Source organism: Rhinoderma darwinii, chromosome 5 (genome assembly GCF_050947455.1).
Source record: "Rhinoderma darwinii isolate aRhiDar2 chromosome 5, aRhiDar2.hap1, whole genome shotgun sequence".
Lineage (NCBI taxonomy): Eukaryota > Metazoa > Chordata > Amphibia > Anura > Rhinodermatidae > Rhinoderma > Rhinoderma darwinii.
In genome coordinates, this window is record NC_134691.1 from 154,366,899 (window position 1) to 154,386,085 (window position 19,187).

At 38.7% G+C, this 19,187-nt stretch overlaps 1 long non-coding RNA gene across 1 annotated transcript; it reads right to left on the reverse strand.

The window, feature by feature from the left end:
• Nucleotides 1-9,651: 9,651 nt before the first annotated feature.
• Nucleotides 9,652-14,144, reverse strand: LOC142652768 (uncharacterized). Its single transcript, XR_012847922.1, has 4 exons — nucleotides 14,090-14,144; nucleotides 12,439-12,492; nucleotides 10,645-10,698; nucleotides 9,652-9,705 (listed from the first exon to the last, which is right to left on the reverse strand). It is a non-coding gene; the product is annotated as an uncharacterized LOC142652768 (long non-coding RNA).
• Between the last annotated feature and the right edge of the window lie 5,043 nt (nucleotides 14,145-19,187).

Here is a 19,187-nt window from a genome sequence, read left to right on the forward strand (position 1 = left end):
GCTCCTCTTTGGAATAAACCAGTCCTTATAGGAGAACACTTAATTTTAAGGCATAGTATAAAGAACGTTTTAGTTAGACTTGCTATGTTTGCATGAAACCTCCTAGATTGCTTTTCTTCCATCATGTTAGTTTAAAGTGCTTGCTCAACTTTGTATAAACATAGCAGAACCCAAAACTAATAGTTAATTTTAAATGCGTGTGCTCAGTCTTGCCCAGTCTTTCACCTTCTTGGCTACAAAAATTGATGAAGGATATCACTAGGCTCCTAATCCGTATATTTAACCCTTTAAGTAAATTACCCCCATGTTATTTTTAGATGTAACATTCTGTTCTTTTTAAAGGGTTTTTTTTCTGGTCTAATTTGTTTAGTCAGCCCTCTAACTCATAAAGGCTTTTATATGTAAAGTCTTTAAAAAAAAAACAAACGTCCCTGCCTCCCTGCGGCATCCACTGAACGGATCGCTGCTGCATGCAAACATCGTATTGGTCTAACCCCCCCACCGCATGCAAACATTGTGTGGTCTAACCCCCGCACCCCACTTACTAGACTGTGCAACGTACCAGACTAATTGCACAGAGAGGGCCTCCCGCATTGTGGCCATGTCTTTCTGTGTCAGTATATACACACCAATCAGCCGTAACATTAAAACCACAGGTGAAGTAAGTAAAATTGATTATCTTATTACAATGGCGCCTGTCAAGAGGTGGGATACATTAAGCAGCAAGTGAACATTAAGCTCTTTAAGTTGTGCTAGAAGCAGGAAAAACGGGCAAGCGTAAGGATCTGAGCGATTTTGACAAGGGTAAAATTTTGATGGCTAGACGTCAGAGCATCTAAAAAAGGCAGCTCTTGTGGGGTGTTCCTGGTATGCAGTGGTTAATACCAAATTACTACCAAAATTGGTCCAAGAGAGGACAAGCGGTACACCAGTGACAGGGTCAAGGACAAACAAGGCTAATTTATGCACGAGCAGAGCGAAGGCTACCCTGTCTGGTCCAATCCTGCAGAAGAGCTACTGTAGCACAAATTGCTGAAAACACTGGCTATGATATAAAGGTTTTAGAACATACAGTGCATTGCAGCTTGCTGCATATGGGGCTGCATAGCTGCAGACCGGTCAGAGTGCCCATGCTGACTCCTGTCCACCGCTTAAAGCACCTACAATGTGCACTTGAGCATCATGGAGCAATGGAAGAAGGTATCCTGATGTGATACATATGTTGTCTCTTTTTTCTCATGTGGACAGCCAGGTGTGTGTGCATCGCTTACCTGGGAAAGAGATGGCACCAGGATGCACTCTGGGAAGAAGGCAAATCGGCAGAGGCAGTGTGATGCCCCGGGCAATGTGCTGGCCTGGCAGTCATGCAGATGCTACTTTGATATGTGCCATCTACCCCAACATTGCCGCAGACCAAGTACACTCTTACATGGCAACAGTATTCCCTAATGGCGTTGGCCTGTTTCAGCAGGATAATGCACACCGCCACACTGCAAAGTTTGTTCAGGAATGGTTTAAGGAACATGACAAAGAGTAAAAGGTGTTCACTTGGCCTCTTAATCAGATCTCAATACAATCAAGCATCTGTGGGATGTACTAGAAAAATAGGTCTGATCACTTGGGGGCTGTCACTCAGATTCGTAGTTTGTAAAACTTAAGCTTGCATGCATGCTAAAATCAGGATTCTGACCTCAAACAAGTTCAAGCTCTAAAATTTGCCATCTACACATCCTATTGGAATAAATGAAGTAGCAATTTGAATAAATGGAAGACATTAAGCAGCATTGCAAGTTTACAGGCAGAAAAAGCATAAAATTAAAACCAGCTTCCTAATAATGTGTAGGTCCCCCTCGTGCCACCAAAACAGCTCTGACCGTTGATACCTGTGGTATTTGGCATTAGGACTTTAGCAGCAGACCTTTTAAGTCTTGTACGTTGCAAGCCCCTTCAAAACAGCTGATCGGCAGGGGTCCCGGAAAATCGTGCCATCAATTTTTATTGGCTGGAAAACCCCTTTTCAAGAAATCCTTTGACTCCATCATATGGGAATACTTAGTGCTAGTGACGGGAGGAATGAGTATCCAGGGCCCACTTTTAAAGGCCCTGTGGTTTCTCTATTCAGTGTCAATTATATTTTTCTTTTCCTATAGAACGCGGAACAGGCCAGGGATGTCCTTTGTCCAGCCTCCTTTGGCCCTCGCCATAAAGCCTTTAGCCATCGCAATCTGTCGAAATACTGATATCTTGTGATATAGTTTGGGATCAGTCACTTTAAAGCTCAGTATGTATGTGGATAACATGCTTTTAGTCATAAGGAATTTCCAGATCTCCCTCCCTAATCTGTGCCAGGTTTTAACCCATTTTGAGACATACTCAGGACTTCGTGTTAACCCCACTAAATCTGAAACTATGGGCATAAATATGCCCAGGAACTTTAAATTTAGATGGAAAATAGTCCACGTCATATCTAGGGATTACCCATACGAAGAAACAATCCTCCCTTTGCTTATGTTTTTCCCTAAATTGTTCTAAAGTACTAGAAAACTTTTAGAGGAATGGTCCAATTATCATGTATCTTGGTTAGGGAGATTGTCACCTATCTGCGTGACTATTCTTCCTAAACTATTGTATTTGTTCGGATTTTTGCCTGTGTTTCTCCCTAGACGTGCTCTATAACAACCAGGGCATCAGTGATACATTTACTTGGGCCAACTGCAGACCCAGAGTTCACAGACAGACTTTATATCGATTCCCCATTATTGGTGGTCTGTGACTATTATAGTATCATGCTGCACAATTTCTCAAAATCTAGTGTGGAATGATAAACTACATTACACAAGGTGGACATTGTTTTGATTTTTTTTCTATGTGACACGCTTCCCCACATCTGGGCACATACCTAATCTCAGTTAGTAAAAAAGGTGTTGCACATTACCGAAAACTCTGGTATAGTCCTAGACATACATTTTAATGTAATGTCCAACCCCTCTTCTCTGCAATATCTTTTCAATAATCCAGAACAGCAACTACTTTTCAATGACTGCTAGATCACCACCTTACTGTCGTTTTCTATGTCACTCAAAATGGGAACATTAAATATTTTGAAGAATTAGGAAATTAATTGAAGCTCCCTTTAAGGAAAGATTTGAGATATATGCAAATTCATCACTTAATTTTAAAATTATTTAAATTACTCATGGGACACTCAATTCCACATTTGAGAATATTCGTAGACTGATCCCTAAGAATAAATGGAGGATTTGCCAACTTTATACCCAATTCAGGAACCTGAGCTTTTCCCCTCCTACATAGCGGCGTGGAAGGAGGAAAATTGGTCTGATCCATGATAACATTACTTGGCAGCATATTTGGGAGAATGTCCACACTTTTTCACGTTCATATAACGTTAAAGAAACACCTTTACTAGATGGTACCTAACTCCCGTATGACTGACTAAAATGTTTCTTTCTTAATCTAATCTATGCTTCCGTGGCTGCAGTGATGTTGGATCATTGAGTTACATTTGGTAATGTTGTCCAGTGGCTTAGACTCACTGGAAATGCGTGAAGAGGTGGATCTAGGCTAAACTGAATCTCTATATCAGCTTATCTCCATGATCGGCGTTAATTAACTCCCTAATTTTAGATGTATCTAAAAAACAGCATGGACTGCTAACTCATTTTCTCTCTGCTGCCAAGTGGACTATTGCTATAAGTTGAAAGTCGTAATTAATCTCCTTTCAAATACATTTACATTTTTTTATTTTAAATTCTTTATTTTTATCTTAAAACATTATGTGAGGACGAGAGGGAATGGAGAACGGGTAAAGGAAACAATGAGTTGCAATAAATGTAGTAACAAGAACAACAAAGTCTCTGCCAATAATTTGAACCAAGTTACAATGTAATTTGTGAACAATTTGCAACTACTGTCCGTTGTTTTAATACAATGAGTCCAACATTTAAAATTTTAGAGATACTTGGGGTTTTGAATGTATTGTAGCGACCATAGAACACAAAGTTCCTTGGTATGAGGCTATATAGTCACAAGTGTGGAACTCCAACTTCTGAGTGTGTCCCCGGAGGGAGACGGTTAAGCTGCCATGGAGATTCCCTCTCTTCGCCTCTCTTCCTCTATTCCTTTTTCTCCCAGACACCCATGACCAGTTCTTTAAGTGTGATTATTATTATTATGATGCTCTTTTTATTTTGCTATTTATTTTTCATACCCCCATCCCTTCCCTTTTGTATTTTTTGTCTTCCCCTCTTCCCTTCCTCATCCTCTGATTCCGATATGTTTGGGCACTGCATTGCCCAATTTCACTTTATGCACTGCTTTTTCTCTATTAAGGGCTTTATAGAAATTTTTGAAAAATACAGATTTTTCAAAAAAATAAAACAAAAAAAAATGCAAAGGTTATGATTATCATGCACAATGTTCTGCCCCTTGTATCTTTTCTACCCATTACATGGCCTCTCAGCACTCTACATTCTATCATACACTGCATTTACTCTCCTTTTCCCGCACGCGCACACAACTTCTGTGTCCCTACCCATATTCCACAGTGATTGCTAACTATTTCTAATTCCTTAGGCTCCTTAAGAGTGGAGGTCGATACCCACAGCTCTTGGGCCCCATAGCAGTTGATATGCCTGATATCGTCGGAGATATGCCTATGACTTGCAGCAGAGGAGATAGTTTTACAGTTCGGAAGGATTTTTTCCCTTACATGGGGATAAATCTGGCACCTACCTTCAAGTCACTTCATCTACTGGAGCAACACAGCTCTAGAATACACATAGGATGCGTGTGCATTTCATCCATACTAACTGAAGGTCATTACCTATTAGAACTATATAATTACACCAAGAATATGTCAATAAGTAGAGCATAATGATTTTTTTTGGGGGGGGGGTGGGGTTTGTTATGGTTGTACACATACGCTAATATTAAATGGGATAATTTACCTTTATTCCTTGCTCTCCAGGTTCACCAAGGATTCCTAGGTAGCCCTACAAAAGGACATAAAAGTTATTGTTGCCACTTCAAAGGAAAGTTTATGGGTACACCTGAATAAGATCTATCATATTTAGCATGTAATATAGATTAATGTAAGTTAACGTAAGTTCAGGGATGGCCTTACATTTTGGCATACATAAGGATCTGGTTAATGTTAAAATATTTTATGTCAGAAATATACTACTATAGTCTGTTAAGGCTGATGTAGGTATTGGAGGACAGAAAAGTAACATCCAGTACTGTATTAGTAAATAAACACTCATTTATTACAGGAGCAGAACCGCTATGCATTGATTAGGTTCCCTGGCGTCAAGCTAAAATCATGGGTCCTGCTATTGAGATCTGTGCTGTTGCCAGGTGAACCAGTCAGTAAGTACTCACTTGGCACCTGTTGAAATCAATGGGCATTCCTTCAGAACAAGGGCTATTTTTTTGCAATTGCTGTCTGCTCTGGCTAATGAAATATCTCAATTAGGGGATGCTTTTCTATTACTTTCATATGCGCTAAACGGAGCATATAAAACGGGGTTGTTCAAGCCAATCCATTTTAGTAAGCAGTTGACATATACAAACAAGCATAAACAATCAAAAGTTGTAGTTACCAGATATCCTAGCTCTCCACGGCTTCCTAAAAACCCAGGAGCACCTGCACCCCCCTGTCATGGTAGAATGAGCATATGGATTATTACTCTTCTTCATTTATACTGAATGTGTATATTACGGTGACTATGACATTAAATTTACAAATGGAAAACGATTGCTTACACATAATTGCATATTACTTATACATAGTGAAGGTCTGCTAAATTAAATTTATTTACAAGTCCAATGCAGAGCTGAATAATAGTCATCAAAACAGAAGGTTCTGTAACAGAAATATATCATTCTTAGGCAATGTTTCACAAAATTTCTAAGTTAAGTACCGCCTAAAAAAATATATCAAAGTATCCCTAAAACTATGGTGACACACTGTGCTGCATAATAAAAACAGAGCATGTACCCCTTGAAGACATGACATGTACCCCTCGGAGTACATGTACCACAGGTTGAGAACCCATGTTGCATATATATTTCTCTATATAGAAGTCCAAAATACAGTATAATACATTTCTATGAAATTGGCCTAATAGTGTCTTATTTAATATATCTCATGGCTGTAAAACGAAGATTTATATAACAATTAATAAGAGGTCAATAATAAATTTATTCAAATTTTAGTCCAGAAAAAGGGGTGTGGCTAAGAGGAGAACCATTTTTAGATGTAAAATAGTAGTGTATATGTATGTGGCCATGAGGGAGCATAAGAATAAGAAGATTGTCTTGTAGCCTGCTCCGCACCAGTCTGATTCATTTGGTGTAATTTTTGCCGACCGTAACGCTTCCTACAACGCTATTATGGCCAGTTGCTTGCTAAAAACCTCTGAAGCTGCTGTTGCAGCACCTTTACAATAACCAGGTAAAGAAAACAGAATAAAAGATATATACAATCTAAAAATAATTACAGATTAGAGTATGTTTCAGTATATACAGTGAAGGAAATAAGTATTTGATCCCTTGCTGATTTTGTAAGTTTGTCCACTGTTAAAGTCATGAACAGTCTAGAATTTTTAGGCTAGGTTAATTTTACCAGTGAGAGATAGATTATATTTTAAAAAAAGTAAAATCACATAGTCAAAATTATATATATTTATTTGCATTGTGCACAGAGAAATAAGTATTTGATCCCCTACCAACATTTAAGAGTTCAGCCTCCTCCAGACCAGTTACACGCTCCAAATCAACTTGGTGCCTGCATTAAAGACAGCTGTCTTAAATGGTCACCTGTATAAAAGACTCTTGTCCACAGACTCAATTAATCAGTCTGACTCTAACCTCTACAACATGGGCAAGACCAAAGAGCTTTCTAAGGATGTCAGGGACAAGATCATAGACCTGCACAAGGCTGGAATGGGCTACAAAACCATAAGTAAGACGCTGGGTGAGAAGGAGACAACTGTTGGTGCAATAGTAAGAAAATGGAAGACATACAAAATGACTGTCAATCGACATTGATCTGGGGCTCCATGCAAAATCTCACCTCGTGGGGTATCCTTGATCCTGAGGAAGGTGAGAGCTCAGCCGAAAACTACACGGGGGGAACTTGTTAATGATCTCAAGACAGCTGGGACCACAGTCACCAAGAAAACCATTGGTAACACATTACGCCATAATGGATTAAAATCCTGCAGTGCCCGCAAGGTCCCCCTGCTCAAGAAGGCACATGTAGAGGCCCATCTGAAGTTTGCAAATGAATATCTGGATGATTGTGAGAGTGATTGGGAGAAGGTGCTGTGGTCAGATGAGACTAAAATTTAGCTCTTTGGCATTAACTCAACTCGCCGTGTTTGGAGGAAGAGAAATGCTGCCTATGACCCAAAGAACACTGTCCCCACTGTCAAGCATGGAGGTGGAAACTTTATGTGTTTCTCTGCTAAGGGCACAGGACTACTTCACCGCATCAATGGGAGAATGGATGGAGCCATGTACCGTCAAATCCTGATTGACAACCTCCTTCCCTCCACCAGAACATTAAAAATGGCTCATGGCTGGGTCTTCCAGCACGACAACTACCCGAAACATACAGCCAAGGCAACAAAGGAGTGGCTCAAAAAGAAGCACATTAAGGTCATGGAGTGGCCTAGCCAGTCTCCAGACCTTAATCCCATCAAAAACTTATGGAGGGAGCTGAAGATCCGAGTTGCCTAGCGACAGCCTCGAAATCTTAATGATTTACAGATGATCTGCAAAGAGGAGTGGGCCAAAATCCCATCTAACATGTGTGCAAACCTCATCATCAACTACAAAAAAACGTATGACTGCTGTGCTTGCCAACAAGGGTTTTGCCACCAAATATTAAGTCTTGTTTGCCAAAGGGATCAAATACTTATTTCTCTGTGCACATTGCAAATCAATATATATAATTTTGACAATGTGATTTTCAGTTTTTTGTTTTTTTATATAATCTATCTCTCACTGGTAAAATTAACCTAGCCTAAAAATTCTAGACTGTTCAAGTCTTTGACAGTGGGCAAACTTACAAAATCAGCAAGGGATCAAATACTTATTTCGTTCACTAGATAGATAGATAGATAGATAGATAGATAGATAGATAGATAGATAGATAGATAGATAGATAGATAGATAGATAGATAGATAGATAGATAGATAGATAGATAGATATACTGTATATATTTTAAGATAATAAAAAAAGATAATACATTCCCTTTAAGCAATTAAAATCTTCTCTGGGCAGAAATATCATATGACCAACCATACATCTAGTAATGCAGAATACTATGTTACTAATTAATATAAAATCCATATTATAATTTACAAAATATTGTTTTATTCTGAATTTTGAGTAGGTCCTCAAGCAAGGTTATCATTATTGGCCAGCTCACGCTTGTTTGTGTTGCAAATTTCATTTCACATAGGGCTGAAGAAAGAGCTTTTATGCTGCTGACGGACTGTACCTGGAAATTTCCCTCAAAAATAATATATTTGAAAGCCATGTCTGTGTAGTCTTGGAAATGTGGATTTATATCTGGCTACCACTTTACTTATCCTATTTTGCCAAGATCTTTGGAAACTGAACAATTTAAACTTTGCATATTCCAAGACTAACTGTTTACAATTATATATCTCAATTGCATTAATATTATTCTCTTTATCCTTTAAACAAGAACTTTTCCAAACTAAGAGAAATGGAAAACCCACCTTCTGTCCTTTTGGTCCCTCAGGTCCTTGCTTTCCTGTTGGCCCTCGAGATCCCTGCAACAATTAACTCCATGTTATAATTTCCAAGTATTATTATACGGTATATTTTGTGCATATTAGTGAGCAGATTGGCATTATTAGTCATAGCGGATGCCAAGTGTTTTCCACACTCTGTATTTTTAACATTTCCTTGAAAACAAAAATACTGAAGAACCAGTCCTTTAAGGAATATGTGCACCTCCAAGCAATTTCTGACATGTCACTGAGACATGCCAGAAGATTACATTGGTCGGGCTGAGAAGAAGATAAGTATGGGTTACAGTCCTATTGATTTCATTGGGAGTACTTCAAAATAATCTTGAAACATGGCAATTCTCCATGTTGAGCTGGAGGGGCATACAAGATCCCCTTTATTGTAGTGATTGCTGGGTTTCAGCTCACGGACCCTTTCTAGTGCTATCCTATAACATGGCTTAATAAATTGTCAGGACACATAAAGGTACACATGCATTTTATTGTTCTTATATCATCACTGCCACTATGTGCCCATTTGAACTTCCTCCATAGACTTTTTGGTTGCTACCATATAAAGCAGCTGTGCCATTTATAGTGCTGTACATAATAAATGGATATTAAACTGAGTAAGAAATATATAGTTGAGATCCTGAAGATGGATTTCAATTTGACCAGTTTAATCCACATAGTATACCCTGGCTTCTATTGATGTCAAGCATTTGTGAACTTATACTGGGATTTCAATATTTGCTCCCTAGGTTTTAGAATGAAATTGTATATCCCATATGTATTACAGGTTTCACCTGTAATCTTTATAAAACAGAATATATTGCCAACATTTGAAAGAATACATCAACTTACCTTTTCACCAGCAGGTCCATCTATACCATTACTACCGATCTTGCCAATGCCCCCCTGGAACAAAGAGTTCATCAAGTATATAAATAATTAGTAGTAATTTTTTAAGCTGAGTGAAAAACTGTAGACAAACTAAATCAAACTAGAAGTGATACCCAACAAAATATACATTAAAATGAAGCAAAAAAAAAACAAAAACAGGCAAAAAATGTCCAACGAGGTCAACATCTGCATGTACTTGAGATTATGGGGTCACTAAAGTGTCTCTCTCTACATGCTATAAAAGCAACAATATAAAGCATATAATAAAGTTTCAACAAAAAACACACTAGGAAGATTTATCAATCAAACAACACCAGCTTTCTGGTGTAACTGGATTGAAACAGGTAGCATTTAATACGAGTGTGATATATATTAAGTGCCCTGCCACTTTTCTCAAAACCTACAACTATTTTCATTTGTTTTGGAAAAAGTGGATAAGGCCATCTAGTCCCACTCTGTGCAACATATTAACGTTTTCTTGATGAGTATTATTAGGAGCATTAGTATTCCAGACTGGCATACCTGGTCTGTTCTCTTTTACATTTCTATTTCAGGTTAAAGGGGTTATTTTCCTGTAATAAGGGCAGTGGAGAGCATTTGCACAAAGTGGCTAACGCTCTGACAGACTCAGCATGACCATGTATTACGTGGCGCTTACCCCAGCTGATCACTGGGGGTTACAGCAGCCAGATGGCTTCATTCTGAGGAAGTGTTGTTCAGTTGGGACCCCTTTTTGAGTGTGGTTGTAAGCACACTTCTATTATAAATTTTGTTATTTGTGAAACTTTACAGGGTATAGAGATGTCATGTTAATAACTTCCTTTATTTTTTTTTTAAATAAAATATTAGAGGAAAAAAATTCTGATTCTTAACGGCTGTTACGCAGACAAGATTGAGAGTGGCACATTCATTTACCCTAACCTCAATGACCACAACATCTAAATTTTAACTTACCTGTTGTCCTTTCTCACCATATTCTCCTTGTGGTCCTGTAAGCCCTGGTCCACCCTGTAAAAACGAAAAGACATTAGTCTAGTCAGCCCTCTATGTCAATCGCTCCAATTGACCGTGTCTGTGGCATCGTATGTTGATTGTGGTTTCTAGTTACAATGGCCCATGAAAGACCATTGTATGTGGAAAATATTGTATCCTGAGGCCATTGTAACCTGAGGGACCTCTGTATTAGTGGATTTGTTAAAACACGTGCAAGAAAACAAAGCGTGGGACTTGCCTATAGCAACCAATCCCGTTACTGCTTTCATTTTTTAAAAAGGGCTTCTAAAAAGTGAGAACTGGAATCTAATTGGTTACTGCCATTAATTCCTCCACTTTTCACTTCCACTGTGATTAATCTTGCAGTTTTTCATCTACTTCATCCATATATTCTGTAGTTATGTGGCTATAGTTCATATATTTTTTTTAATTATACACTAGTATACTAAATTGGGAAGTTAAATTGTATGTAGTAGGCTAAATTATAATTTTATCCTCAAGAGGTGAGAACATACAAGACACTTCCTTGATGAAAAAACGTGGTATTCTTAAGGAAATACGCGTTTTGGTTTACTCTTTGCACTCCCTTTTTACTTTGTTCTATTTTTGTTTTGAATACTCCTTTTCCTGTTAGTGGGTTCTGAATGATGGTTTCTGACTTGTGTGGTCAATAGCCAATGTCCCCTTTTATGTGAAGGCGTGATAAACGACATCATGAAATCAACATACAGTTTCACGAGCTGTAGTTTTTATCGGTACCATTTTTTGGTACGAAGATCTTTTTGATCACTTTTTATCCAAAAATTTTTTAGAGCGAAGTTGACCAAAAAACAGCGATTTTGGCGTATTACATTTTTCTTTTTTACGGCATTCACTGTGTGCGTTTTAAATAACACTATATTGTAATAGTTCAGACTTTTACGGACGCAGCAATACCAACTTTGTTGACGTTTTTATTTTTGACATTACTTTAGGGGGAAAATTGGGGTTTTTTGAACTTTTACATTTTTTTTAATTTTATTTCACTACTAAAAACTTTTTTCCACACACTTTATTATATCATAATTTTTACAGGCTTAGCAGAGGCAGAGTGAAGGCAGCCCTGGGGGCCTTCATTAGGCCCCTGGGCTACCATGACAACCATCGTCACCACCCGATCTCGTTGCGGGGGGGGGGGCAATAAGCTGTCGGAGGGGGCCGCACCCTTACGGGCATGGCCGTGTGCATGGGGCCTAAAGGTACAGAGCCTACTTAAAAGACTATTCTAGGTTATATAGAAATGATTTTTCACCTACAACCACAAGGTATTGCTGGCTTAATAGGTGAAATGCTGGTGACAGATTCACTCTAAGGCAATTTCATGCTCAATTATGTTCTATAATGCTGGCATAACTGCTCTCGAGTACAGTAGCTTCAGAGGAGCAAATGTCCTTTCCTCCAGCAGTGGCAAGCCTGTTGACGATTTTGGCATGTGCTGCTGGTGATTATAAGGTTTTTAACGGGCATTGTCTATTGACAATTTTCTGTAACAAAAAAAAGCTTTTACAAAATGTAGTTTGTTCATTGTTTGTCTTGGTGGCACTAAATAAAGCATTCTGAAGTTTTTTTTAATGCAATTACAACAGAAAAATTGTGTAATTACATTAGAAGATAAACCTATTCCCAAATCCCAAGAAGTGCAACTACTTGGATCATTGTCCTTTTCAACCTAATTGCCTTTGCAACTTTATAATTGGGTAAGGTTTTTTTTTTTACCTTTTTTCCTAGTATGCCTTGTATACCCTTTTCTCCAGGAACACCAACAAAACCCTACAACATAAAAAAATAAAATAAAAGAAACATGAGTCTACATAATTGTGGATATTATTGCATACCATTGATAGCATAAATACCATATAGAGTCACAATGAAAGGAGGGGGCCAAATTATGCCCCTATGCCACAGTCTCTAAAATCACAACAACTTTATACAATCAAGTGAGGGAGAATTAGCTAAAAATGGAGAAACAGGTCTCCGGCCTCTTTTAGCTGGAAGGAAAGTTGTGATGACAGGAACCATCACCGGTAGGATGCCCCATTTTGAATTTCCCTACAGGCCCACTTTGCTCTATACCCCTGACTGGTAAACCCATGACAGATTGACATAGTGACACAATCTTTTTGGATTATTTTATCTTTACTTACTTTTTTGAAGTGACATTTTAAAAACTCTGCCAAAACCTAACGTGTACCTGATTATTGTTTTTAAATATATTTGTGTACACTTTATTTGGTTGAATTAGATATTATTGACTAATAAAGTGTTTAGTTATTATACAAAGTATTAGTCAAAAATATGATAATGCCTCACATTCTTGGATTAACTGACAATGGAACACTTACTTTTTCACTTAGGCTGTGTTCACAGCGTTGGTTTACATTGAGGGGTTCTGTCTGACCTTTCGATCGGAGGAACCCCTCAACGGAAAGGCAAAAGAAAACCATAGATTCCGTTTGCATTACCATTGATTTCAATGGTAATGCTTCCATTGCTAATGGTTTCCGTTTGTCACCGTTGTGTAAGGTTTCCGTTTTTTTGACTGAATCAATAGCGCAGTTGACGGAAACCAAAAACAGAAACCATAAGCAACGGAAGCATTACCATTGAAATCAATAGTAATGCAAACGGAATCTATGGCTTCCGTTTGCCTTTCCGTTGAGGAGTTTCTCCGATGGAAAGGTCCGATGGAACCCCTCAACGGAAACCAACGCTGATGTGAACAGGCCCTTAGTTTTTCAAGATGGGCATTTTGAATTGCATGACACAACTATATCACAATTTTGCATAGCTTTTCCTACCATTTGGTGAATGTAAGAAGTTGTGTAGTTGCATATCTGCTGAGGTTCCCATTTCGGCGTATCGGCTCATTATCTAATGTGTATCAGGGTCTCCTGACTCTCCCCCAATGACAGATGTCAGGGGAAAGAAGGTTCAGGCATGTTGGATCTTGTTCCCACGGAAGATTAGCCACTGCCAGACCCCTCTCTTTCCAAAGCAAAAAAAAGACATACTTGGCTGAGCCAAACGTACATGTTTATGGTGAAGTCGGGAGGAATAGCTGGTGGCCGAACGAGCCACCATCGGCCAACAGCTATGTTACGTGTATGGCCCTTTAACCCTAACCATAATCACGATCCAAATCTCTTCATACAAATATTTGGTGCAGTTTGCAATAGAGTTGATACCTGAAAATACTAGGACAAATTGTGTGTACTCAGCTTACTACATTAGAAATCTGCATAATAAATAGATAAAACAGTCAACAGCACAATGATGGAAGGAAAGTCCAGATATTTTATTTGAATTAAATATAACTTTAAATAAGATATATACAATAATGTTCAGTAAGTAGAAACTGAGAACTTACAATGTCCCCTGTAAACCCAGAGGGGCCTTCAGAACCATCTGAACCTGGGTCGCCCTGTTTAAAAATGCAAACAGAAGTCTGTTTAGTACAATAGACATATCCAATAATACTAAGCCATTTGTAGTTTAATATTTGTAATTAGTTAGTTGCACTTTTTAACTTAAAGAGGACCTGACAGCTGTCCTGATATGTCTGGTTTAGTAAATCCTGCTATTCACCAGGAAATAATAATTATGGAGCATATTTTCCTATTGTGCTATTCCTCTCTCTTTCCTCCTGGAAATGTATGAATAGATTTTCAACTGGGTGTTACGATTTCCCATGTCAATAGGGTGTGTCCGTACAAGAAACACTATAAACACTGTTTATATAGTGTCTGACTATATAGGGGAGACACCCTATTGACAAGGGGAATGGTAACAACCAGTTTTCAATCTATTCATACATTTCCAGGAGGAATAATAGAGCAATGGTACACAGCAAAGTTCTAAGACAAGGTGCTCCAGCATTGTTATTTCATGGGGAATACAAGTTTTTACTGAACAAGACATGTTAGGAGAGCTGATAGGTCATTAAGGATCTATAATGAAAACTATATTGATATATTATATTTTATTACAGAAGTAATAGAGTTAGACTTTATGACTTGATCATGGTCTTAAAGTATAAAAAAGTAAAAATTAGCCACAAAAAGCAGCCAAAATGATTTGGAGAAGTTTACTAATATATTTGATTTGCTATGGTGTACCTTTGTTCTCAGACAAACAGCCAAATCAAAATCTTGGCTGCGTGTTGCCACAAATAGGGGCTTTCACTACCTGGGGACTAATCTGTATGTATCTGCTGTTCAGGTGAAAGAGAGCCACATCCAACTCCATATAGATAAGGCCCCTAGTGTGGGCCTTAGAAACATAAGGCCCTTTTACATTGGCCAATAATCGGGAGAACGAGCGCTCATACAAATCATTGTCTTGTGTAAACAGGGCAGCAATCAGCCGAGGAATGGGCAAACTCTTGTTCGTTGGCTGATTGCATCTTTTATGTGGCCAAAAAAATGGTCACTTGGCAGCACATCTCCCCGAGTAAACAGGTGATGTGCTGCCAACAAGATGGAAACTGTATGAGGAGGAACGATTGGTCATCCCCATACATTCTGACCATTGCTCAATGTGAATGGAGTAAAACGCACACTGATCGACGTGCTTTCTCATCGATCGGTGATCGTTACAAGAGGTGAGTCTATGCTCGAATCATTTGTGTGCATGCGTCTGCAGCTCTAGCTATACCAGAGATTATGACCAAATTATTAAATGCATACATTGCATTTATAAATGATTAGCAAAAAAATAGTAACATGATCATTGTCAGAACTTAAAAAGTGTGAAAGCTCAGCTAGGAATGTGCACCAAGATTATATACTGGGCTTGAAATACATACCCTGGGTCCAGTATCACCTCTTCTTCCTTGTGCTCCTCTAGATCCTTTAAATCCCTATTAATGAAATACAAATATGTAATAAAATATCTTTCTGACTACATATGACAATGGTATTACATATTTCTTTCAAATTAGCGATCTGTAAATCCTTGGTGCCAATGCCTCTGGGAATTCTTTTGGCAAACACTGCGGCTCACATTTTGTGATCAGTGCCAAAACACATCATGGGGGCAACATCAGTTTGAAAAAAAAAATCTAAAAGATGCAGTAATAACATTTAGTATAAGTGAGTATATATTGATAAAGCCAAATATGCATGGAAGCTTAAAGAATTGAATACAGTAGATATGATGAGGTCTACTACGAGGCTCTTAAAGGGAATCGACCAGTAGATATTAGGGCTGCTGGGGTTTAGCATTCTAAATATGCTCCTCTCAAAGTGACGTTATAATACAGCGTGTGGTGAGTGTAAATGACCAGAGAAGAGTCATGAGTCGAGGTTCTGGCCTTGGCTCCATCTGAGCACTGAGAATGTGCAGGATGCCGTTGGACTCATCCCAAGACTGTTCTCTGGTAATTTATATACAACGCACACTTTATTATAACTTCTTTTTAGACAAAATTCTAAAACTGAAAGTTTTGAGAGAAGCATGTTGAGGATGTTAAAGCCCATCAGTATAAGGACATGCTGGTGGTTTAGGGTCCTAAAATTTAGTGACAGGTTCCCTTATAGATGAGTTACTCATAGTACTCATATAGTGTCACCCAATAGAGTTTAGAGAACTTCATGTATGAAAACCAGTGCAGACCAGAACTGGAGTTGTTGCTCATTACAACCAATTAGACTTCATTTTCTTCTTTCTTAGGGTATGTTCACACGATAGCAGGCATTTACGGCTGAAATGACAGCCTGTTTTCAGGAGAAAACAGCTGCTTCGTTTCAGCCGTAAATGCTCCTCCTCGTAATATACGAGGCGTCTGTGACGCTCGTATATCTTGAGCTGCTCTTCATTGAGTTCAATGAAGAACAGCTCAAATTACATTGCAAAGAAGTGCCCTGCATATAATGTATATAAGTGCCCTGCATGTAATGTATATAAGTGCCCTGCACTTCTTTGCCGAGGCAGTCAATTTACCATCGTCGTTTGACAGCTGTCAAACGACGACGCGTAAATTACAGGTCGTCTGCACAGTACGTCGGCAAACCCATTCAAATGAATGGGCAGATGTTTGCCGACGTATTGTAGCCCTATTTTCAGACGTAAAACGAGGCATAATATGCCTCGTTTACGTCTGAAAATAGGTCGTGTGAACCCAGCCTTAAAGGAGGTCTGAAAATGAAAGCTGCGATCGGATTGGTTGCTATTGGCAACAACTCTAGTTCTTGTCTGCTCAAGTTTTTATAGATAGGCCTAGAGTGTTCTAAAGTAAGTTAGGATCCATAACCAGCCTATAAGCTTAACACAGAAACACATTACTAAAACACTAGACATATTTTCACCACATTGCGTCAGACTGTAATATTCGTTATAAAGAATATTAGACTTCGAGCTCATGCTCACGACAGAGCATTTTGCACGAAGCCTGTACAGCAGTGCACTGAGCTTGTACGACTCATTAGTACGGAGGCTTCAATGCTTCTAGAATACCTCTGTACAAACAGAAGCAAATGAAGAATGCCACAATTTGAGTTAGTTGGAATCTGACAGAAAAAACGTTGTATGCCTGTGTATGAGGGTACAGTAGAAGCTCATGCACCTCTAGAGAAGCCCTATGACGGCTTCATAGAAAATGGAGAGGTAATACACCGTGTGCATAAGCCCCTAGGCTCAGGTCTCCGTTTCTATTAGACAGTCAGAATAATGTAGCATGCTGTGGTATTCTATCCAGTAGAAAACAGAAACTTAACAAACCCATTATTAATGCCCCAAAACGGGATAATTACTCATCCGTACGATCAATCTTGGCTCCTGTAAAAAATGATGCCTGATGACCAACTTTACTGAACTGCGTGCACTATTTCTTACACCTGCACTAACCTGTCCTGCTAACACTTGCATTCACACAGCCGACCTAGTACCATATTACAGTACATTGCAAAAGTATTCACTCCCCTTTGTTTCTTTCCCTGTTTTGTTGCATTACCACCTTAACCCCTTAATGACCAGCCTATTTTAGACCTTAATGACCAAGCTATTTTTTACGTTTTTCCATCGTCGCATTCAAAGAGCTATAACTTTTTTTTATTTTTGCATTGACATAGCTGTATAGGGTCTTGTTTTTTGCGGGACAAGTTGTATTTTTGAATAGCACCATTTTGGGGTACATATTATTTATTGATTAACTTTTATATACTTTTTTTGGGGAGAATAGAAAAAAAAACAGCAATTTTGCCACACTTTTTTGAGTCCTAAATTTACACTGTTTACCGTATGGTATAAATAACAGAACAACTTTATTCAGTGGGTCGTTACGATTGAGGTGATACCAAATTTATAAAGTTTTCTTATGTTTTACTACTTTTACACAATAAAAAAACATTTTTTTTCAAAATTATTTGTTTTTGTCTCCATATTTTAGGAGCCATAACTTTTTTATTTTTCTGCCGATGCAGCTGTTTAAAGGGCTTTTTTTTTGGGACAACTTGTAGTTTTTATTGGTTCTATTTTGGCGTACATGCGACTTTTTGATCACTTTTTATCAAATTTGTTTGATGGCAGGATGAAGAGAAAACAGTAATTCTGGCATTATTTTTTATTTTATGTTTTACAGCGTTCACTGTGTGGGTTAAATAATGTAATAGCTTTATAGTTGGGGTGGTTACCGGCGCGGCAATATCAAATATGTGTATTTTTTTTACTTTTTTTGTTTTTTCTAATAAAGCAATTTGTAAGGGGAAAAAAGTGGGTTTTAACTATTTTTTACTTGGGAATTGTATTTATTTATTATAAACTTTATTAAACTTTTTTTTTTTAAACCCACTAGGGGACTTCACTATGTGATCGTCTGATCACTTTTAGGGTATGTTCACACGGCCTATTTACGGACGTAATTCGGGCGTTTTTGCCCCGAATTACGTCTGAAAATAGCGCCTCAATAGCGCTGACAAACATCTGCCCATTGAAAGCAATGGGCAGACGTTTGTCTGTTCACACGAGGCGTATATTTACGCGCCGCTGTCAAATGACGGCGCGCAAATAGACGCCCGCGTCAAAGAAGTGACCTGTCACTTCTTTGGCCGTAATTGGAGCCGCTATTCATTGACTCCAATGAATAGCAGCGCTAATTACGGCCGTAATTGACGCGGCGTTCAAGCGCCTGCACATGCCGTTACGGCTGAAATTACGGGGATGTTTTCAGGCTGAAACATCCCCGTAATTTCAGCCGTTACGGACCCCCGCCGTGTGAACATACCCTTATAATACACTGCAATACTTCTGTGGTGCAGTGTTTTACGGCCTGTCAATATAATACGGCCTCTGGCATGGCATCAACTAAAGGCAGACCTGGGGGCCTTTGTTAGGCCCCCGGCTGCCATAGAAGCCACCGGTACCCTGCGATCGCATCGCGGGGTGCGAGAGGGAGCCCCCTCCCTCTAAAACCACTCAGATGCAGTGCTTGCTATTGAGCACCGCATCTGAGGGGTTAAACAATCGGTACT